General features: G+C 41.5%; 2 protein-coding genes across 14 annotated transcripts in view; one reads left to right on the top strand and one right to left on the bottom strand.

The window, feature by feature from the left end:
* Positions 1-20908, bottom strand: part of CHLSN (cholesin) — a 366272-nt gene that overhangs the window by 103367 nt on the left and 241997 nt on the right. The gene's annotated exons all lie outside the window — the stretch shown is intronic.
* GPR146 (G protein-coupled receptor 146) overlaps positions 10032-20908 on the top strand; it is an 89200-nt gene continuing 78323 nt past the window's right edge. Inside the window, exon 1 of one of the 2 annotated variants that reach the window (XM_072597753.1) lies at positions 10032-10813. The gene's annotated coding sequence lies outside the window, so the exon portion shown is untranslated. The remainder of the gene's footprint in view (positions 10814-20908) is intronic. The other variant, XM_072597752.1, reaches the window with a different exon arrangement.

Below are 20908 nucleotides of genomic sequence, written 5' to 3'. Positions count from 1 at the left end.
GGTGATCTTGGGCAAAGGTCACTCAATCTTTCTGAATCTTATTCATAAATGGCAGGGAGTTATTAGAAGGTCTCTTCTAACCTGTAATGCTAGAAAAATGTGTTCTCTGGGAACACAGGCATAAATATATAGGCAAGTTACATGTATTACAGTGAAGGCTTAAAGTCTCTGCTGCCTAACAACAGGAGGTATGTGTAATTTTCAACGCTGCCCAACTACTTGAGGTTTACAAATACCTAGTCCCGCCTCCTCCCTTCCCCCTCTCTTCTCCACCCCCAACATAGACATGAACACATTCACATGCTTATTTGCTTAGCCTGATACTGTATACTGAGATTTCATCATTTCTTTCGATCTGGGGGATAAAATCAAGTTTAAAATTCAAGGCTAAAATCAGGTGATCAAGTGAATGTGGGAGGCAGAGAGGACTTGAACTAAAGAGTGCTGTGGGTATTTGTAATTGATTTATATCAACCCTTAGTCTAGACCAATATTCTGATGAAAGATTTTTTTAGGAAAAAATCCTGATCAGATAAGATAGGATAGAAGCAGAGGCAGCTGGAGCTGGCCCAGGTGCCATCCAAGGTAAGCAGGAAGGGTGCTTCCAACAGGTTATACAACTGAACTTCTTACTCATTAGTCATCATTCTTTTTTTTTTTTAGCTTCTTGCTTTCTAACCTATGTTCAAAAGCTCCTCTCCAAACCCAAGGATCTTATATTAACATCCAAGGCTCATGGAACACAGCTACACTTGGTTTCTATAATCTGTCCTGTCCTTCAACATCAGTCTGTCCAAATCTATGAAAAGCAAGGTATTGATTTTTATCAGCCTTATGGTTGGAGCTTTAAGAACCTAAGTGATGATCTTTTTATCCATCTGGTACCAAACCTTGGTAGAAGCTGCCAAAGTCTCCCCTAAACATAACATGGTTTTTATCATGGATGTGGACTTTCAGGGACCCAAGAAGATGCAATCCTTAGGAAAGAGTTTTTGTCCTTGAATTATCAATCAAAAACAGGATTGGCCATATGCAGACAATTTGAAGAGTATTCAAAAGTTCTCAAATGTATGGTAGCTGAAATTCTCCGACCACTAGTATAGATCTTTGTGTTAACAAGATTACAAATCTGTAATATGGAAGTTTTTAGAATTTTTTGAGGGGAGGGAGTGGAGTTTGTTTTTTTGGGGTAAAGTATCCATGCTTTAAAAACATATCCACCAGGAAATTCTAATTCAGATAAAAGCTGAATTTCTTACCGTTAGAGTGCATGTTCATGTGGCCATAATCAAATTCCTAAAAAAACTATGTGTTTCCCATCTCTCGTACAGCTAAAGGATCAGTTTTATAAACATCATGGTCTACTACAACTCTTTCATTTCTGCAAACTGACAGGTCATTTTTCAATTAGGCAACACTCTATGTGGCTCAGTTTAGAAAGGAAAAGCAAAGAGGAAAATGTTACCTTTATTTTTTTAAAGTCAAAACAATACCCAACAGGCAGGCAATTTTGGATAGAAATTTACTCAGGTAGGATAATTTAATTAAAAATTATCAGAGAAACTTTTACTACAACAATCTACCTTGTCCATCTTTGTTGTTGTTCTATCGTGTCTGACTTTTTATAACTCCATATTGGGTTTTCTTGGCAAAGGTATTCAAGTGGTTTTCCATTTCCTTCTCTAGCTCATTGTACAGATGAGGAAACTAAGGCAAACAGGGTTGGTGACTTGCCCAAAATCACACAGCTAGGAAGTGTCTGAGGCCAGATTTAATGCAAGAAGATGAGTCTTCTTGACTGCAGGCCTGGCTCTCTATCTGCTGTACCACCTACCAATCCTGGGCCATATTACTGTAGTCTAAATTTGGTTAAACCCCATTGCCATAGGCTATGTTTATATATAAATCACTCCCTTCTCCTAGTAGTCTCAGGGAAGAAGTCCTTAACACTTCCACCAAAAAAAAACTAAGTTTTTCAGGTGTCCTTCCTCCACAAAGGAAAAAAAGAACCAGACAGAATACTGCATAACAGAATCAATGCTGAAGGAAGTGGGGTCAGAAGGGAGAAGATAATGCACCAATTTTACGATGCCTAGGCTTGGTCCCACTATTACTCTCCAATAGGCACTAGGGGATTAGTCATACAATCATTTTTCTAGGTTGGGAGGTCTTTATCTTACCATAGAATCCTTTGGCATTCTGGTGAAGCCTGTGGAGTCCTTTCACAGAAGACTTTTAAAATGCATAAACTAAAATACAAAAGGATTACAAAGGAAACCACTTATTCTGAAGCAGTTATTTAAAAAAAAAAAGTGTGTGTGTGTGTGTGTGTGTGTGTACATATTTAAAGTACAGATTTTTAAATTCAGAGCTAGAAGGGACCTTGGAAGTCATTTAGTCCAACACCCTCATCTTATACATGAGGAAAGTAAGGCCCAGAGAGGTTAAACCACGGGCTACATAGGTACTAAGTAGGAGAGTGAGGATTCCAACTCGCTTCTCTTGGTTCACTGTACCCGGCTGCCTCTCTCTTTCCAGTGTTCCACTGAATGCTGGGTTGCTGGCCAAGATCCCTTTGGGAACTAGGACATTAATCATTTCAGTTCATTTGTTTCCAGAAGGTCCCATCACAGCTGATGTGGGCCTGTTTCTCTAAGTGGACAGTAATTGCTGTAATGGATTTGGCTGAAGATGGCTGCCTGACTAAATTTTTCCCTACCATTCTCCCCCAGAGTAAAAAAGGCCAGTTCTGTGCTCTCTCAGGCCGTAAAATGCTGCTGTACTTGCTTGCCTTGTCTTCTTAAATGTAATGATTCTGAGACTAATATCAAGACTTTTTTAAGTACTTTCAGAGAAATGTCAGACTTAAGGGCAGAAAGCAAATACAGCATTACACGGTACAGGCTGGGGGTAGATGTAGGGCTGTTATTCCCTGATAAAAACCTAAGATAAAATGGGGCTGCTTCCACCAACACTGGATTGTCATGAGAATATCACTCTGCTTAGTCAATTTTTTTCTGTCTCATGAAGACATTTTTTGTCTATCTGTTTAAAATGGAGCATGTGTGTGTATACACACATACATATATACACACACATAATACATATATATTACATACATATATGCATATACACATCCACACATATATCTCCACATACCTCACTTTAACCTTACATGCAGTACTTAGGACTTTCAAAACAGGAAAATGAGAGGCTCATCTTATGTCTAAGCAATTCCTTGCTTTCCAAAAGGATTTACCATAGGGTTCTTTCTTGAGGTTCACAGACCCCCAGCAATGTCTCTGGATAGATTTCTGGGGGTCTATGAACTTGGGTTGGGAAATAAATGCATCATTACTTTCAGTGACCTTTGGTTTCTTTTGTAATCCTATGAGCTTTATTTTATGTATTTAAAAATATTATTCTGAGCAGGGTCCCATAGGTTTCATCAGACTCTCAAAGGAGGGCATGACACAAAAAAATGTTAAGATCTCTTTTAAGTATTAAGGTGCTTTCCTTGTAAATGTAAAATTTTCCCAAGGTGTAAACCATGGTCCTCTGGGCAATATGAGAAGTAATAAAAGATGGGGAATCCAATCATAGATTCAATTTTTTATAAGTATTAAATTCTTACTATGTGCAGGACATTCTACTAGATGCTAGGGTTTCAGTCAAAAAAAAAAAAGAAAGAAAAAGAAAATACGACATGATCAGAGGATCTTCAGGGATTGGCATTCTTCTTCAATGACCCTGGAGGTTCTTCCAAATTTTAATTTCTATGATTCTGGTATGGTTGTCACAATGGAAAGAGCATTAAGTTATATGTTAGGAGGCTTGGGTTCTAATACTGGCTCTGCTAAGCTCTTCACATCAATTTCTTCATCATAAGGATTTCTTCCAAGCCTAATACTGTCATTTGGTAAAAAGGAAGGGGTTGTCAAGATCTCAAAATCTCTTCCAGTTCTCATATCCCAGGAATCTCTCTGGTAATATTGTCACAATGGCAAGGGCAAATGGATGGAGGGGGGAATGGGAGGGAAGGAGAGAATTTGGAACTGACAATACTTTTTTTTAAATTGTCTATGCTTTTACTATTTACTATCACTCTAAAGAAAATATGGCACCACCGGCAATGGATAGCTCATGCAATAGCTTCTTCATGGGACCATGGACAACAGGGTACAATCCACTAAGCAAATGTGCCAAAAATTGCACTGTGGAGGGTGGGATCAAGAATGGCACCATGAAGGGTGGAGGCTGGGAGTGGGGAGAGAATGCAGTAGAGGTTCCCGAGGGCATGATGAGTTACAATGTGGAGTTTGGTGTAACAGAGGACCCCACTCCACGAGGTTTGGATGCCAGCCATAACAGAATGGCCATGTGATAGTGAATGTCACCTCATCTACAGTACTGTTCCATGGCACACATGCTGTTACAGTGAGGATCCTATGTATAACTGGACTTTCAGCACATCTGGAACCCAGACAGGTCACATGTAATAGAGAAAGCCCAGGACTAACTGAGGAGAGAAACCAAAATTACATTCAAATATTCTTTATTGGTCATGATATCTTAGGTTGGCAGGGCCAACATCAATAAATACACAGTGCTTTTTGTGTAATAGGAGGAGCTTTGGAAATGTAAAAGATAACTTTACACTAGGAGAAGTCAGAACCATAATCAATGCAGTGACCAATCCTGACTTAGGAGGACTGATGGGAATGTATGTCTCCCTCCTTTGGGTGATGGATTACAGATGCAAAAGGAGGTCAATATCAGGTAAGGCCAGTGTGTTCATTTGTTTTGTTTAATTGTTCTTGTAATGTAAGTTTGGAGTGTGTGTGTGTACATGTGTACGCGTGCACGCGCGCGCGTGTGTGTACATGCACTTGCAAGTGTGTGTAGTTATTGGAAAGTGACAGGGATTTTTTTTTAAAGCATCAATACAATTTATTTTAATTTTTTAAACTGAAAAGCCTTTAAGGAAGGAAGGAGAGAAGGGGAAAGGAAAGAAGGAAGGAAGAAAAATTACTGAACAGTTAAGACACTTGGATTCTAGTGTCAGCTCTGCCACTAATTTGCTATGTGACTTTGGTCAAAACATTACATCTCTCTGGGCCTCTTCCATAAAGGAAGAGTACACTACCAAAACTGCTTAAGGGAGAAATAATAGCTGCTTTTAATACCAAGGTTGGGCAGATACGCAGCTGTCACAATAGTCAAAGGAAAGTCTTCTGTTCTCTTGTCCATCCAGACTCTATTAACTGGCTCCACTCCAATAGAAGAAATAATGTATGAAAAGCTGGCTCAGAGAGACAATTCTGGGTTGCATCTGATATCTAAGGCTGAGTACAGAATAAAGGTAGGCCTCTCATCACTCCCAACACCATCAGAAGCATAAAATGGATGATGAAAGATGAAATTTTTAATGACAGAAAGGTATACAGTGTTTCCATTATTGCTTTTTTTCTTTTTAACTGATGTGCATTTCTGGGACTGAGGGAAGGTACAGAGGTGATCATAATAGTTAGAATGAAGAAGAAAATATTTATTTGCTAATATCCTTGTAAAGAAGATGTAAAATAGAATAGACATCAATGCAATGTGGGATTAGAAAAAAATAGGTTCTACTGAGACTGAGGCAGCACTGAGCTAACAGCAAAGCATTATTTTTTCAAAAAGCATTCTGGACTCTTCAAGCAACACCAAATCAGGCATATGGTGAGATGATCTCATCAGCCTCAGCCCCCTGCACATCTCTCCCTCCACAAATTCCTCTAATCCCAGGCCATTAAGCAGTTTTAGGGGTGGTAGACACAGAGCCTCTAAGTGTAAGTCATCTCACAGACCATCAGGCAGACATAGTCTCCTTATTAAAGTTAGTCTGGCCTTTATCAGGGATCCATCACCTGACTCCTCCAGGCTCTTACTGCTGGTACCTTTTCTTTAAGAGCAGCTCTAGGTTATCCTACCTAAACCTAATGTTTGCATATTGTCTCTGTTAGATTATGAGCCCCTTGAGAAAAGGAGCTATTTTTTTTGTCTCTCTGTATCCACAGCACTTAGCACAGTAACTGGTATGCAGCAGGTGCTTAATAAGTACACCCTGACTTGACAACTGAATGCATAAATAGCCTTGGAAACCAAGGAACTGAGGCCACCACCACCCTCCACCACCACTATGAAAAGGCTCCATCTTGCTGTCTTTGACATTACTATCTTTAGGCGTGGAAGCAAAAGAGAGTAAGTATGAATCCTGGAGAGCTGCTATAAGAAGAGCTGTAATATCTAGATGGATGGATGGCAAATGGCTGCTCCATATAGAGGCTTTGGGGCTTCAACCAACCCAAGGCTGTGGCTGCCTCTGCACTTTCTCATCAACATATCATATTGCTTCAGGATGTTACCAATTCCCCTTGCCAAACCCATTCCAATTCTCATGTTACACTTCCCTGGGGTTCAAAGTGGCCCAGTATTTCTGTTTTGGGTTGGGTGTGGCTTTTGTTATTGTTTTCATTAGTTCCTCCCCTCCTTCCATCCCTTTCTCCCCCCCAGCAACAAAGCAAGCAGAGGGAACCTCAGTCACTCTGAGGAACCCTAAAACACTTCTATAGGGGGACTGGTGGAGCCCAACACTGATTAGTCCAGTGAGCTGGTCCATGGGCAATACTAAGTCTCTTTGTGTTCTGGGAGTCCAAATAGTTTCACAGCCCCACTCAGCATCAGAACACATGGGGAGAGACTGCAAGGAGAAAGGCCAAAGGAAGGATTGGAAGGAAGGAGAGAGGTATGTCAAAGGGACCACCCAATGTCAAGGGTGGAGTAGGGGGGAGGGAGATGTCATGGTCTGAGTAAGGAGACAAGACTGTAGGATTACACTAACTACCAAGTGTTTATAAAGTCCGTATGCATCCTTAACAGTGAATAAATTTGGTTGAACAAATGATGTTCCATATGAAAGTATTATAAATGTGCTTTAAAACAATACAGCTCAGATATGCAGCTTCAACTTAACCATCATTGTTGGGGATATATCACTCAGTCCAATTTTCCATCTTGTTGAGAACATTTTCCATTTGTGGCTGATACAGGCTTTATGTTCCCACAAAGAATGAGGTTTTAATTAGTAAATAACAGTTTTAACATGCGCTATCATGTGTATAATGTGTATCTCCAAAGTTCTTTAAGTTTAAAGTTGTAAAAAAAAATTTTAAATAGTTTACTGAACACAATATTTCTGAAAGAAGTGTGGGAGTGGGAAAAAAAAAGCCTATGAGGAACCCAAACCCTGGATTTAGGAAGCTGAACTATCTAGAGGATGATTTAAAACAGCAAGGAACAAATACCAACTAACAGTTCATAGTTTTTCACATGTTGTGTCCTGACAACTCCTAAGTCAAAAAGCATCACTTATGAGTGAGTATAAGGCAGTAGCTGGTTACCTGCCATGTGGGACTCTAGTCCTGATACAGAGGAGGCATCATGGGGGAGAAGAGAGATAGAAGCACTGGGAATGGCAATGATTGGAACTTTATTTAAATCGATCATACAGCTAAACAGGATTTGGATTCATTTACAGGCTGGATTAACAACAGGAAAAAATAATCCTTTCCTCCTTTCTCTCTCCCCTGCTTTTCTCTTTCCTCCCTTCCTCCTCCTCTCTCTAGTGTCTCTCCCCACTTGAGGAACTTTTCTCCATTTCCACTGAGAATAAAACAAAGAAATGGATTCAAATTACAGCAGAAAAGACTCCTGAGTTAGCTTTTAGGAAGAACTGCCTGACTCTGAAGACTGACTGAAAAGCAAGCAGGATCCCCTGTTTTTTAAAAAGTTTTTTAAGATTAAAAAAAGGAAAATAATCTGTCTAAAGTGGGAACTTTTGGTAGTTCTTCCGGGAAGCAGGGGGGTAGACTAAATGATTAAATAGGGCCCCTTTATAAACAGCCCCATGGGTCTATGTAATTTCAAACCCATCAAATGTTCTGGGATCTGGGCCCTTTTCCAATCAATTAGGAAAAGAAAACCTACAATGGCAGTGGTGGGTCATGTTGTATGGAGAATACTCTGGGCAAGACTATCACCACCATAAATAATAACAAACATTTAGTAAGTACTTCCCATGGGCAGAGGCAGAGCACTATCTTCCAATGCATAGATAAAGTCTGAATTATATGAAAGTTATCACTACTAAGGTTCGCTCCTTATGATGAATTTATGGCTCTTGTTTCTCTGCATTTCTAAAGCTTAGCATCTATAAACACAGTCAATACAAGTAAAAAGAAAGTCTTAAATTTCACTGTTATACCAAGTGAAGTTAAAAATCAAAGTAAACATTTTCCCTGCAATATAAGCTGTTCTGCAGTTAGAAAAAGTCTTTAAGATTGTACTTCAAAGTGCATGAAAACAATTCAATCTTTATTGGCTTTTAGGCCAATAAAAATATTGCCTATCATTCACTGAGTATTTTGAAAATATAAGCTCTTGCCTCCCCTTCTCCCCAAAAGACCACCCTTCTAGCACAGGGGACGCTGAAGACATTTCAATTCATTGACTAAATATGTTTTAAGATGCTACCTTGTGCAGGAAAATAAAATAAACTTATATTGCTTTAGAAAAATCTAGCTGTTTAATAAAAACTAATTTGTACTACTACTACAACTGCTGGCAAGAGACATTGAAAAGAAATTACATTAACTTGATTTGGAAAGGTTTCTATAGACTCAGCTCAGGCAGAAAAACCTCAAACGAGTTCTGCAGGAAGCCAGATTTAAATGAGAACAAGCCTTTGTATCTTTCAGATCCAGGAAAGGCGCCTTTCAACCATTGTCTATATACCGGGGGGAAAAGTGCATCTGGACACCCAGAAATGTTCACATACACAAACACAAAAATTTCTACATGCCAAAGAAATCCTGAATTTAAATTTGGATGTTCTTGGTGTCTTATATCTCTAGATGACAGGTCTTCATGATTTTTCTCAATCAGACACACAATAATGTTAAAGAATTTTTTTACTAATTACACCAGATGAGAGAAACTGGTTTTTTTAAAAAGGAGGGGAAGAGGAGAGGGAAACTGCCACTATTTCCTGATAGGTAGTCATGAGGAAGACTGGGAAATGAGTTTGTAACTCTAATATATATCAAGGAATAGAAGCATGAAGAGAAACTGTTTTGCAGAATATTCCTCCTCCCTCCAGTGAATAATTGCTTTCAAAGGGAAACTAATGAAACTCTTAGCATCTCAGACACTTGAGTGGGATTCCTCTCCTTAATGTCTTCCTAATTCTTTCTTTAGTGATTTTTTACTATGAATACAAACGTGGATAAAATAAGAGCACCTTGTAATGAGACTTGGTTACTTGGCTGGGGGGGTGGGGGTGGCGACAGTGTGGTTGGAGAAGCCAGGACAGGAGAATCTACTGAAATTTACACTTCCCTGGTATCTAGGGCTCTGTATTGGCTCGTGGCATTAAACAATCAGCCTTCGGATTAAGTCAAGGCTCTGACGTGTGCATGCAGTGTCTGCCTTTATGACCACAGCACACACATGTAACAATCCTTAGCATTTCTGGAGGGGAGTTGTGTTTGTGTCTACCCTAATTCTTTTTTTTCCCTTAGGGCTCTGGGAATGAAAAGCCAGTTTCAATTCAGCCACAATTCAATCCAAGCAAATAGTTACACGGTACTTACTATGTGCAAAGCACATACTTCATTGGAAGGGGGTAGGGAGATGGGATTGGATCAGGTCTCAAGACAGAAGGCATAAAAAAATAAAAAGTTATAGATGAATTCTTCCGAAAGCACGGGGAAGGGGGGGTGCCTAATTTCCACAAACTTCTTAAAGATCTCATTAAGGAAAAAAAAAGCCCACTTAGCGAATGTTCCTTGTTTATAACTGAGAGAGAGAGAGAGAGAGAGAGAGAGAGAGAGAGAGAGAGAGAGAGAGAGAGAGAGAGAGAGAGAGAGAGAGAGAGAGGTAAGGCAGGGAGTAAGATGTTTTGAAATCTTTCCTGGAGCAAAGAAAAAAAAGGGGGGGGGGGTAAGTAAGAGTAAGCAACGAGCTGGGGCTCTTCCAGGGAAAGGAGGACCACAGAGAGTCGGCAGGTTGCCAGGCAAGCTCAGCAGCACGACCAGAGTGCATTGAGTTTCTTTAATGAAAGCCAGGAAAGAACACATTACACAGTGTTTCTTCTGAGAGCAAGCTAGCCCCCAGTGATTGGGATCAATAAAAACACTAGGCTCGGGGCCCACTGGGGGAGAGAGGAGATCTCCACAACAGGCGCTCAATGTGCTTTCCCCTTTCTCCCTCCCCCCAAGTTAAACTTTGACGATCCACCGGACAGAACAACTTCTCACTCCGCAGGCAGGCAGGCGGTGAGATCCCTGCGAGCAGGGGCAGAGGCAGCGTCCGGCTCCTTCTTCCCGAGCCTCGTTTTCCGAAGGGCTGGCGGCGGCCGGGGGGCAGGGAGAAGGGAGAAAGGGGTGCTCTCGGACACTGGAATCCGGCGCAGGGCAAGCGCCCACCCGACAAGTGCATCCCTCCCTCTGCCCTCTTCCTGGGGCCAAGCACGAATGCATTTTCTATCGGGAGAATGCTGAGAGGAGGAGGAGGAAGGGGAGAAGGAAGGGGACGGACCACGACCTGGGAGCTCCCCCGGCCAAGAACGCGCGCCCCGGAGAGCCTGTCAGCGCCCCCGGGAGGCTCCTGGCTGCCGCGATGCTAAGGTCAGCCCTGCGCGGCGCACGCGTTCCGCAGCATTCCCACACACATGCTGGAGGGCAGCGAGGGACCGACGCGAGTTAATCACTAGGTAAGTCCGCTGTTGTTCATATTGGGGCTGTCAGCGCCCAAGCGTTTTCGGCTTAAAGCCCATAGACTGGGAGGACGTTCAAAGCTGTGGCGCTTGCCTCCGTCCCTGGGCACTGAATTCACAGCGCCCTCCTCCACTACCACCTCGTCTGTGGTGCTCATGGACTTGGGGTAAGAATGTCGGCTGGACTAAGGCAGCTCTATTTATGTATTTAGGATAAGGTAGAGTCAGGCCACGACCTAACTCCACCCCCGGCTGCCAGTAAGCGTCTCCGGACCCTGAGATCCCTGTTGGCTCTTTCAGTTGTGCAACATCAGGTCCCACATGCTGAAGCTGAGAAATGACTAACAGTGAATTTTCTAATGTGGTACATATGCGAAATAGGTCTGTCTGAAGGCGGAGACAATTAGCAAAGCTCAAATGCAGCACGTCATGGCTAATCTAAAACAAAAAAAATTATGAATGAAAATCATTTAAAAACACCTCCTACTTAAACCGAACTCACGGTGGAGTTATTTGAAGGTCACTTTTAAAAAGTCGACTGTTTGCAAGCCCTCAATATTTGCTCGGGACTTGGAAATTGTCAAGTTGAAGTGAGCAACATCTTTGGAGAGAAACGTAGTGGGGGAAAAAGAAGGCAGCTGAAGACTCTGCAGTCATCTGGGGGATGGAATTATCAAGAGCTTTGTTCACATGGCATTGTTTTCCTTGTAGTGCTTGCAACAGGGGCACAGGACACCTAGCAAGGTCTGAATTTTAGCACTAGCGCTATGTAGCTTCCCTTGGGGAATTGTGAGAAGTGCCTTAGGAGGGAAGCTGCACTTTTAAATTATCCTAGTACAATACAAACATATTACAGATATACCTTACCCCTACACACGGGCACACACCAATTCTGATGCATTTTCTACTCACAGATTCTCCATATGGTAACTTATGAAGTATCAGAGAACCACATAAGGCTAAGGAGTTTTGAATTATATATGGGTGGACCATAATTATGTGGGTTGACCTATTTGGATGGTATTTAGGAAAACTCTAGGTTTGGAAAAGGGGTCACTAGGCATGGTTATGATCTATATCTCAGGTTTTTCAGTTTTATAGGTTAGAAGAAAGAAGAAAGGAACCTCTGAGGCTATCTAGTCTAGCATCCTCAAGCTACAGATAAGGAAAATGAGGTATAGGGATGTTAAGTGACTTCCTCAAGGTTTCCCTCAGGTAGTATCAGAGGTAGCATTTGACTCCAGTCAATATTCTTTCCACTGTACAAGGATGCTTCTTATGATTTGATTTTTCATGAAATTAAGAGAAATTATGAAAGGCCTTGGGGGGTGTGTGTCTAAAAACAGTGCAGACCACTGTCTCAGACTATTAGTTCTCCTATCTGCTTTCATCTGTCCCCTCCACCCCCATCTCCCCAGGGTGTGAATACTTCCTTGCGTTTGCATCAACTACTTATTCTCAGTAGTTCTGAGGGCAGCTGATCATTCCTTGGTCATCCTTCCTCCCACCTCTAGTCATTACATTCAGATTAGTCTCTGCAAAACAGAGTGAAGCAATAGTTCTTAGGCCACCATCCTTGTGACATGGGCAGATGACTGGTTCAGCCCAGAGTGGGTGGTGAGGGTGGGAGGACTGTAGGGAGGGTAGAAAAGGCTCACTATGGTTAATAAATGGCTGCCTCCTCCTCAGAGCCACTCCCTGGAGAGGGGGTGCCAGCAGAGATGACTTCCTAAGACAATATTCCTTGTGCCTGTGTCTCTTAAAGGTGACCAAAAGCCTTTTAAATGGTGATGGTGTTTAGCTTATATATTCTAGTTTGTGATGCTGAAAACATGAAAACTGAGCTCCAGGACTAGATAAGCTAAGGGTCCCTAACGTGTCAGAGGTGGCTGCCTGACACAAGGTGACAGGTGGTCCCTGACTGGCTGAGCAAATACATGGTCTTTGCTGATAACCTTTCCCAAAGGGCTGACCCTGTGGTTTTTCTTAAGAGCTCAGGGCAAAGGAAAATCCTTCGGTTTTTCTTTCCTCTACCTTATCTTCATCTTTTCCAACCTCCTTACATATACACCTGTGTGTACCCTTATCCCTTCTGCAGGATCTCTGGAGTCCTGCCTCTCTGAATTTAATTTCCAAGAAACAGTCATCAAGTGTCTTGATTATATGTAAGGAACTGTGGTAAGTCCTAGTGATAGATAAGTCAAAAATGAAACAGTCTCTTCCCTCAAGGAGCTCCGTAGTCCTTCCACACTATGGTGCATAGGTCCTGGCCTTGGTTTCACATTTGTGGTTGCCAGCTGAGTAGAGAAGAGCAGACACAGGAGTGGGAAACTCTAACCTTCTCTTCAAATAGGCCTAGGGCAAATAACATAAAAGGGAATAAAGTAGAATTCTCTCACAGTCCCTCTGTAGGGTTATAGCCTAGCTTATAAGCTCTCTGAACATGATGTGCAAATCTGGAAAAGATCTGTGTTAATCAATCCCTTTAAAAAAAGTGCAAAACTATTAACCCCAACCAGGTAGAGTAAATGCTGGATAGAATTAGATCTGAGTCAATCCTCAAAATCTACTAAAGACAGGTACCCCTGGAACAGCCAATGGCATGAAGGAATAAATTAAGGGAGCTGAGTCAAAGAGTAGGGAGGTGATAGTAAGGTGTTATTAAGGAAGAAACTACAGTCCAGAGAGGCTAAACGGTCCATCTATCATTGAGCAACCAGCAGTGACACAATCAGGAAATGAATCCCAATATCTCTTAAGTCTATTGCTTTCTGTCTACCCATATATAGTCTTTTTCTTCTTTCACTGGCTATGCCCTGGGGGATGCGATGACTAATTGTCCAGCATTTATTTTGCACTGAAGGTGCTTAACATAATGAGCACTATGATTTGATCAGGATGAGTGAGATGGACTTTTGCAGAGCAGGTTGGGGGTCACTGTGAGGACTTCGTAATTTTGAAACATGTAACCTAACACAATTTCCTCCTGATCAGTTTTAGGCCCTGCTTATCTTTTTTATCATGCTTATACAACAATTACATTTTTGTTGTTCAGTCATTTCAGTCAGGTCCATCTCTGACTCTTTGGGACCTTATTTGGAGTCTTCTTGGCAGAGATACTGGAATGGTTTGCCATTTCCTTTTCCAGCGCATTTTACAGATGAGGAAACTGAGACCAATAGGATTACTTAGGGTCACACAGCTAGTCAGTGTCTGAGTTCTGATTTGAACTCACCAAGATGAGTCTTCCTGATTCCAAGTCCAGTGCTTTATCTACTTCGCCACCTAGCAGCCCAAAGAAATACATATCGATGGACTAATGTGACAGGTTGCCCATCTGCTATGTTCAAAGGCAACAAAAAGTAGCAAACAGAACACCAGACTTGAAGACTGGGTTGCAAATCTCTTTTCCTAACCTGACTGCTGCTGTTTGATTCTGGGCAAGTCACTTAATTTCTGAGTGCCTCAGTTTCACCATCTGTAAAATAAGGAGGTTGGGTTTGATCATCCAGCTTTAAATCTATAATCATTAAAGTGGTTAAAATACAAAATTGTTTAAAAGCAAAGAAAAGCAGACTTCACAAGCCTTTCCCAGACCTGAAAAGCAGACTGTATACAGACAGCCTGCTATTGATAAATTAATGTACAACCACCAGAACATTCTCAGACAGTAGAGACTGGAGGAAATGGGATATAGGACAAGTCTCTCTTAATAGAGGGTGGAGGAAGTGAGAAAGGTCACTGACTTGGGAAGGTGCCAGATCAAGGAAGGGATGTTGCACTGGGGGAATCCAGGGGCCATTTTGAAATCATGTAGCACACAAAAGGAGGAGAAAAAGTAAGTAAAAAAAAAAATACTCTTTTGAAAACCGTTTGCCCATTGGCAATTTTTATCTAGGCCCTAACTTGAGCTTGGAGCTTTGCCTTCCTCCCACAAGCAGTAATTGGCCCTCTTCTGTACAGAAACCCCTCACACCTTTGCTGTGCCTCATCTGCCTGAGAGGCAGAAGTCCACAAGATGAATAAGATCAGATAGCTTGGACTGCCAAGTCTGGGTGAAAGTCATATGAAAGGCAATCAACAGGTCCTCCACACCTTACAGATTTCCTTCCCTTGGTATGCCCTTTGTAGTGGTGTCAAACTCCCTAAGGATCCCTGAGTGTGGGTACATATTGACTTGAAAACCACACAGTGACACCATCTATGTTTTATTGTGTTTTTATTTCTTTTGTTAAATATTTCCCAATTACATTTTAATCTGGTTCTGATAGCACTGAGGAGTGTTTAACACCTTTCTACCCTATAGAACAATACTCCAACTCTCAGTAACAGGTTTAACATGTCAGACTCAAACTCCATCATAAATCCCTGTTCCTATGAAACTAACTTCCCCCTGTAACAAGGTTCTAACCTCCCCCTGTAATGAGGTTCTGACCAGTGCCATGTATTTGTGGAAATGCTATGTGCTACTCTGCAAGCCTACCTGTATCTACCTTGCCCACTGTTAAGAAATTGTTTTACATTTTCCCATCTTAAATAGTGTCATAGACCTGCTTCTCAAAAGCTGATTGTTCTCTGATCTCCGCTCTAGCCTTCTATTGTACAGCTTGAAAGCATGTGCACATATATGCGATAGAGGAGGAGTTATGAGATCTGACTACTCAGGCCTAGACCTGCCAATATAATCCGAGTAACCCTCAATTCTCTGGCCTTCTGCTTCCTCATCTTGATCTGTGATGGAGGCAGTGATCCCAGTCTTGCCCAGGTCCCAGGACTGCTGTGAGAAGCCAGGGCAAGGACAGCTGTGAAGGGGTCATGAAGGTTGTATGTACATGTAAGGAGGTAAAGTGTCATTATTCTTTATTAACATCTTTCAAAAGGAAGGGAAGAACATGGGATTGACCCAGATGGGTCAGTATCTCTCTGGGGTTGACATACAGTACAGAACCAGGATTAGGTAAGTGCTAGTTTTCTTTAGCATCTGCTGTATGCCCTCCTGAGCCTGGACAGGGTAGGGCAAGAAAACTACAGACTAATCCAACTATAGACCTAAAATGTAAAACTGACAGCTGCCAAGGAGAAATTACCCAGATACTTTTTGGAGTAGTAGCAGACCACACTAGAGAAGCTTTCAAAGTCACTGGAAAAATTACAAGGACTAAAAAGACAATTTTATCATCTCTCAGCTTCTCCCACATACCCCCACCATACCTGTAAGTTTTCCATTCGATTCTGAACCTGTCAAAGTTACTTGTTAGCAGCATCCTGCTCCCTCTACCTCCCTTTTGTAAACAGAGCCTCACAGATTCCATCAATGTTTTGTTGCTAAAAGTATCCCACAGGTATGACAACTTTTCCTGTAGAGGCCATAAAATCAGGGCCTTCTAACATACATCTCCCTCTCTAAGTCAGGGCAAGTACTTTTTTTAGGTGCCATGGGGAAGTCTGTATTCTTTTTGGCTGGAGTAGGTTTGGAACTTTTTAAAGTAGTTGCTATCTTGTTTAAATAACTATGTACGCAAAATTATGTAAAACAAAATGTGGAAAATATTAACTGGAAAGCCTATGGAGGCCTGTCCCTGCTTCTGTTTTCCTGTCTCTTACTCCATCCTACATGGTAGACAGGGTCTGTGTGTTGATAATCTAAGCAAAGCAGGTAAAAAACAAACAAACCAAGCCCTGCCCCCTAGTTCTGAAGCCGGGCCCAGTTCCTACTTTTGCCTCATGATTTCTCCAGTGCACCTGGTTCTGGACATGCATTTTACATTGGTACTTAAGTATCCAGTTTTTCAGCATCTTACAAGACTTCACACAGGTAGCCTGGGGCAGTGAAAAATACAATGGTTTCGGAGATAGAAGGCGGGGATTCAGATCTGACACTCAGTCCCTCTGTGACCATGGTACACATTCTGGGCCTCAGCGTCTAAGTTTACAAAATGGAGGGGCTGAATTCTATTGTCTCTGAGGTTCTTTTCAGTTCTTGATCCATGATTCCCTGCTCACCCAGTGGACCTGATTGGAATGGCTGGTCTTGGATTGTTCTGGATACATTTTTTTCAAGGGGAAAGCTTGTCATAGTATCAAGATTGGCATTTTAGATAGGATCTTTCTGAAATAATCTTGGTATTTGGCACAGCACACACAGAGGCCAGCTTGGGTCAGTAATTCTGCCCATGGTTGTTGAGGTCAAAGTGCTGTGGTATCCCCACAGGTTGCTTTTATTAAGCTGGGTCCCCCTCTCTAGGCGTGTGCCTCCTGCTCTCAATGTAGAGCCCCATTTGAAGGGAATAGGGGCTCTGTGTGTACAGAGAAGGAGACTAAATGGGAATGCAGAGAATGGAGTCCATTGTCTTTCAGAAGGATCCCAGGCAGAAAAGATAAAGAGCTCCACTCAAAACGGAAAGTCTCAAGAAAAAAAAAAGCCTCCTGCCCTCTTTGCCTGAAATGCCCTTTTCCAGCAAGAGGTGAAGTCTTGTATTGGCCCTTCTGAACCAGGAGGACTGGAAAAACTTAAAAACCTACTTTGTTGTAACACGGCAGTCCCTGTTCCAGGTAGATAATACTGGGCAGCCAACAATACTTACTGTGCTCTCATTAAGAGAGCACAGTGATTTGAGTGGCAGAATGGTATAATGGAAAGATTGGGAACTGAGAGGCCTAGGTCCCCGTCACTGTTCAACACTGGGCATGTCAGTTCACCTGTCCCTGCCTGTTTTTTCTCCTCTCTGAAATGGGAGGATAAAATGGATCAATTAAAGACAAAAAAATGAAAGTTAACTGACACTAGTCCTTTCTGGTTCAGGTCATTTGACCCTCACAGCTAAGCTGGGAGGTGGGGAGTACAAACGTTACTGTTCCCATTCTACAGATGGACAACCTGAGGCCCAGAAATGAAATGACTTTCTCATTAGGTGACTGCCTGAGTCAGCAAGACTTGTAGGAGATGGAGCAGACAGAGCAATGTGGCTGCACTCAGGAGGACCTGAGGTCAGATGTGACCTCAAGACACTTATCAGCTTGTGTGACCTTGGGCAAGTCACAGTTTAAACTGTTTGGTTCAGTTTCCTCAACTGCAAAATGAGGATGAGAATTTAAAATAGCACCTCCCTTGCAAGGTTGTTGTGATCACATGAGGATCAAATGAGATAAGTAAATGTAAAGCACTTAGCACAGGGACTGGTACCTAGTAGGTGCTTAGTTAATGCTTATTCCCTTCCTCTGATTTGATTGTCAAAATATCCCTAAGAAATAACTAGAGAAAGTATAATGTTCTCATTTTGTGGACAAAGATATTGAAGAAGCATAGAAATGAATGCTTTTGCTGGTAGTTTTCCTTATGTATAGACCTGCTGCTCTTATAAATAATAATAAAAAATAAAATAGAAACTCTTTGAAGGCAGTGCCTGTTTTCAGTTTTGACTCTGTATCCCAAGCACTGTGCCTTATACACAACAGAGACTTCATAAACCTTTGTTGAATTAAACACAAATTGAGAGGGAGGCTTAGGGGAAATTTTAATAAGTTTTGATCTCCTCAGCTACGCAAGTGCCTCTTCCTTCTCCCCATCAAAATACGGTGTGTACTTTATACATGCTCTTCTGAACAGGGTGTCCCCAAAGTCTTAGTGCAGTTTTAAGCTTTCATATCTACACCAAGACTTTGGGGACACCCTGTATATTTATGTGCTATCTCTCCTATAAGCTCTCTGAAGGCAGGGACTGATCATTTCTGATTTTGTATCCTCAAATGTCTGGCACACAGAAGATGCTTAACAAATTGACTGATTAATAAATCTCAAATTCAAATTAAGTAGTGGTAGTTAAGTTTGAGATACATCCAGGTAGAGGCAAGTCCAGCAGGCACTAATGGAATGAAATGGAAACAGAGCTCTATTTGTGTATGCGTTTTAGCCAACTAGATTTTAAACTCCTGGAGGGCAGTAACTGTGTCTTCACAAAATCATAGAATGTTAGAGATTCTGAGGGACCTAAGCAGCTAATTAGTCTAACCCATACCTATGTTGGAATTGCCACTATGATATACCTGAAAAGTGCTCATCCAGCCTCTTTCCCTGATGGGGAATACACCACCTCCAGAGTCAATGTAGCTCTAAACTGCGAGAAAACCTTTTCTGATATCAAGCCTAATTTTCCTTTCTTGCAACTTTTGAGCCTATGATGTATCAGGCACTGTGCTGAACACTGAGGATACAGAGAGGCAAAAAACATTCCCTGCCCTTAGGGGCTTACAGGCTAGTTGGGGGAGACAGCATGAAAACAAATATATACAAAGCCAGCTATATGTAAGATAAATAGTAATTACTAAAACAAGGGAAAGCACTGGAATTAAGAAGGTTTAGGGGAAGCTTCCTGTAGAAGGCAGGATTATAGTTGGAACAGAGAGGAAGCCAGGGAGGGCATCAGTGTCTTTCCTAAACTGTGGCACCCAGAACTGGACATAACACTTGGAATGTGTTCTGATTACGAGTACAAAGAGAGTACATTGTCTTATTCCTGGAGGTTACATCTCTCTTAATGCAGGCCAAGATTACATTAACTTTTTTGCCTACCATATCACTGTCTTGACTTGTGGGAGTTTTCAGTCCACTAAAATCCTCAGATCTTTTTCAGATGTTTTGCTTATCTAATCTCATCCCCCCCATATTGTACTTAAGAAATTGATTTCTGGAAACCACTAAACCATTATTAACTATTGTGTGAGCTCAGTCATCTGGTCATTTCCAAAACCACCTAAACGCACCATCTTCTAGTTCATATCTCTGTATCTTTTCCACAAGAAAAATAAGAGAGACTTTAAGCAATGCTCTGTTCAAGTCTGGGTGATCAATATCTACAGCATTTTCCTGATCTCTAGTCTAGTAATCTTGTTAAAAAAACAAAAAGGAAATGAGGCTAGTCTGTCATGAGATGTTGGTGAAACCATACTGATTGAGTCTTGTGATCGCTGCTTCCTTTTTCAGATGTTCACTAATTTAATAATATAGTAATGCATTTACTTAATGACTTCATAATACATTCTAGCATTCTGTCATGAACTCATGCTAGTTTACAGACTCCATGCTTTTTTTTGAGATTCAAGGTTCCTGCACTTTCCCAATTTTCCCCACTCTTTCAAAAACAGTTGATAAACAATCATAGCTGACAGTTCTTTCAGGATCTGGAATGTATCTCATTCGGTCCTGGTGACTTGAATTCGTGTAAGGCAGCTAGACTCTCTCTTACTATATCTTTATTTATCTTGGGTAACAACTCCCTCCTACCCATATTTCCAGTCTGAAGCTAATTCTACTTAGCAGCGAAACAGAAACAATGTTAGAGTTGAGTAATTCAATCAAAGAAAACTTTAGGGTTTACAAAACAGTTTCTTTATTATTCCTATTTTTTGGATGAGAATACTGAGCTTCAGGGAAGTGAAGGGATTTGCCTGAGGTTCCATAGCTAATAGAAAGAATAGTCAGGCTAGTAAGCCGAAATTTAAGACTCCAGCTATGCTATAATGAGATTTGTAAAAGGGAGCAAACCACATACCAATCGGAAGCACCTGTTTTTGTCCTCTAACTGCCCCAGGATTTCTTCTCTCTACATCAGAGCACTTGGTTCCTGTGGCCCTCCATCACCTTTTCCTTTTAATGTATGACCTTCCAGGTTTATGTGGAATTCATCATAATTCAAAAAATGTTTACTAAATACTTAGTGTGTACAAAGAACATTCTGGGAATGCAAAGACAAAAATGAAAACAACCCCTGACCTCAAGAAGTTTATATTCTATTGGAGGGAATAGCAGGTAAGTGGAGAAGTCAATGCAAAGTTATTACAAAGTAATTTGGAGGGTAGTGGAAAACACTAAGAAATAGGGGACGACTGTAAGGAGGCAGCCTTTCCGCTGAGCTTTGAAGTTAGAGAGTCTAAGAAAAAGACAAGGGCAAGCATTCCAGGAAATGGAAGATAGCGCATAGAAAGGCACAGAAGAGAAAGGCCATGATGCATAGAAAACAGAAAGTAGTCCACTTGGGCTGGAACATGAAGGGGGATAAAGATGGGTTAGAGTCAAATTGTAAAAGGCCCTCAATG

Source organism: Notamacropus eugenii, chromosome 3 (assembly GCF_028372415.1).
Source record: "Notamacropus eugenii isolate mMacEug1 chromosome 3, mMacEug1.pri_v2, whole genome shotgun sequence".
NCBI classification, from domain to species: Eukaryota; Metazoa; Chordata; class Mammalia; order Diprotodontia; family Macropodidae; genus Notamacropus; species Notamacropus eugenii.
The sequence above is the reverse complement of the archived record's forward strand: the minus strand, read 5'-3'. Positions and strand labels throughout refer to the sequence as shown.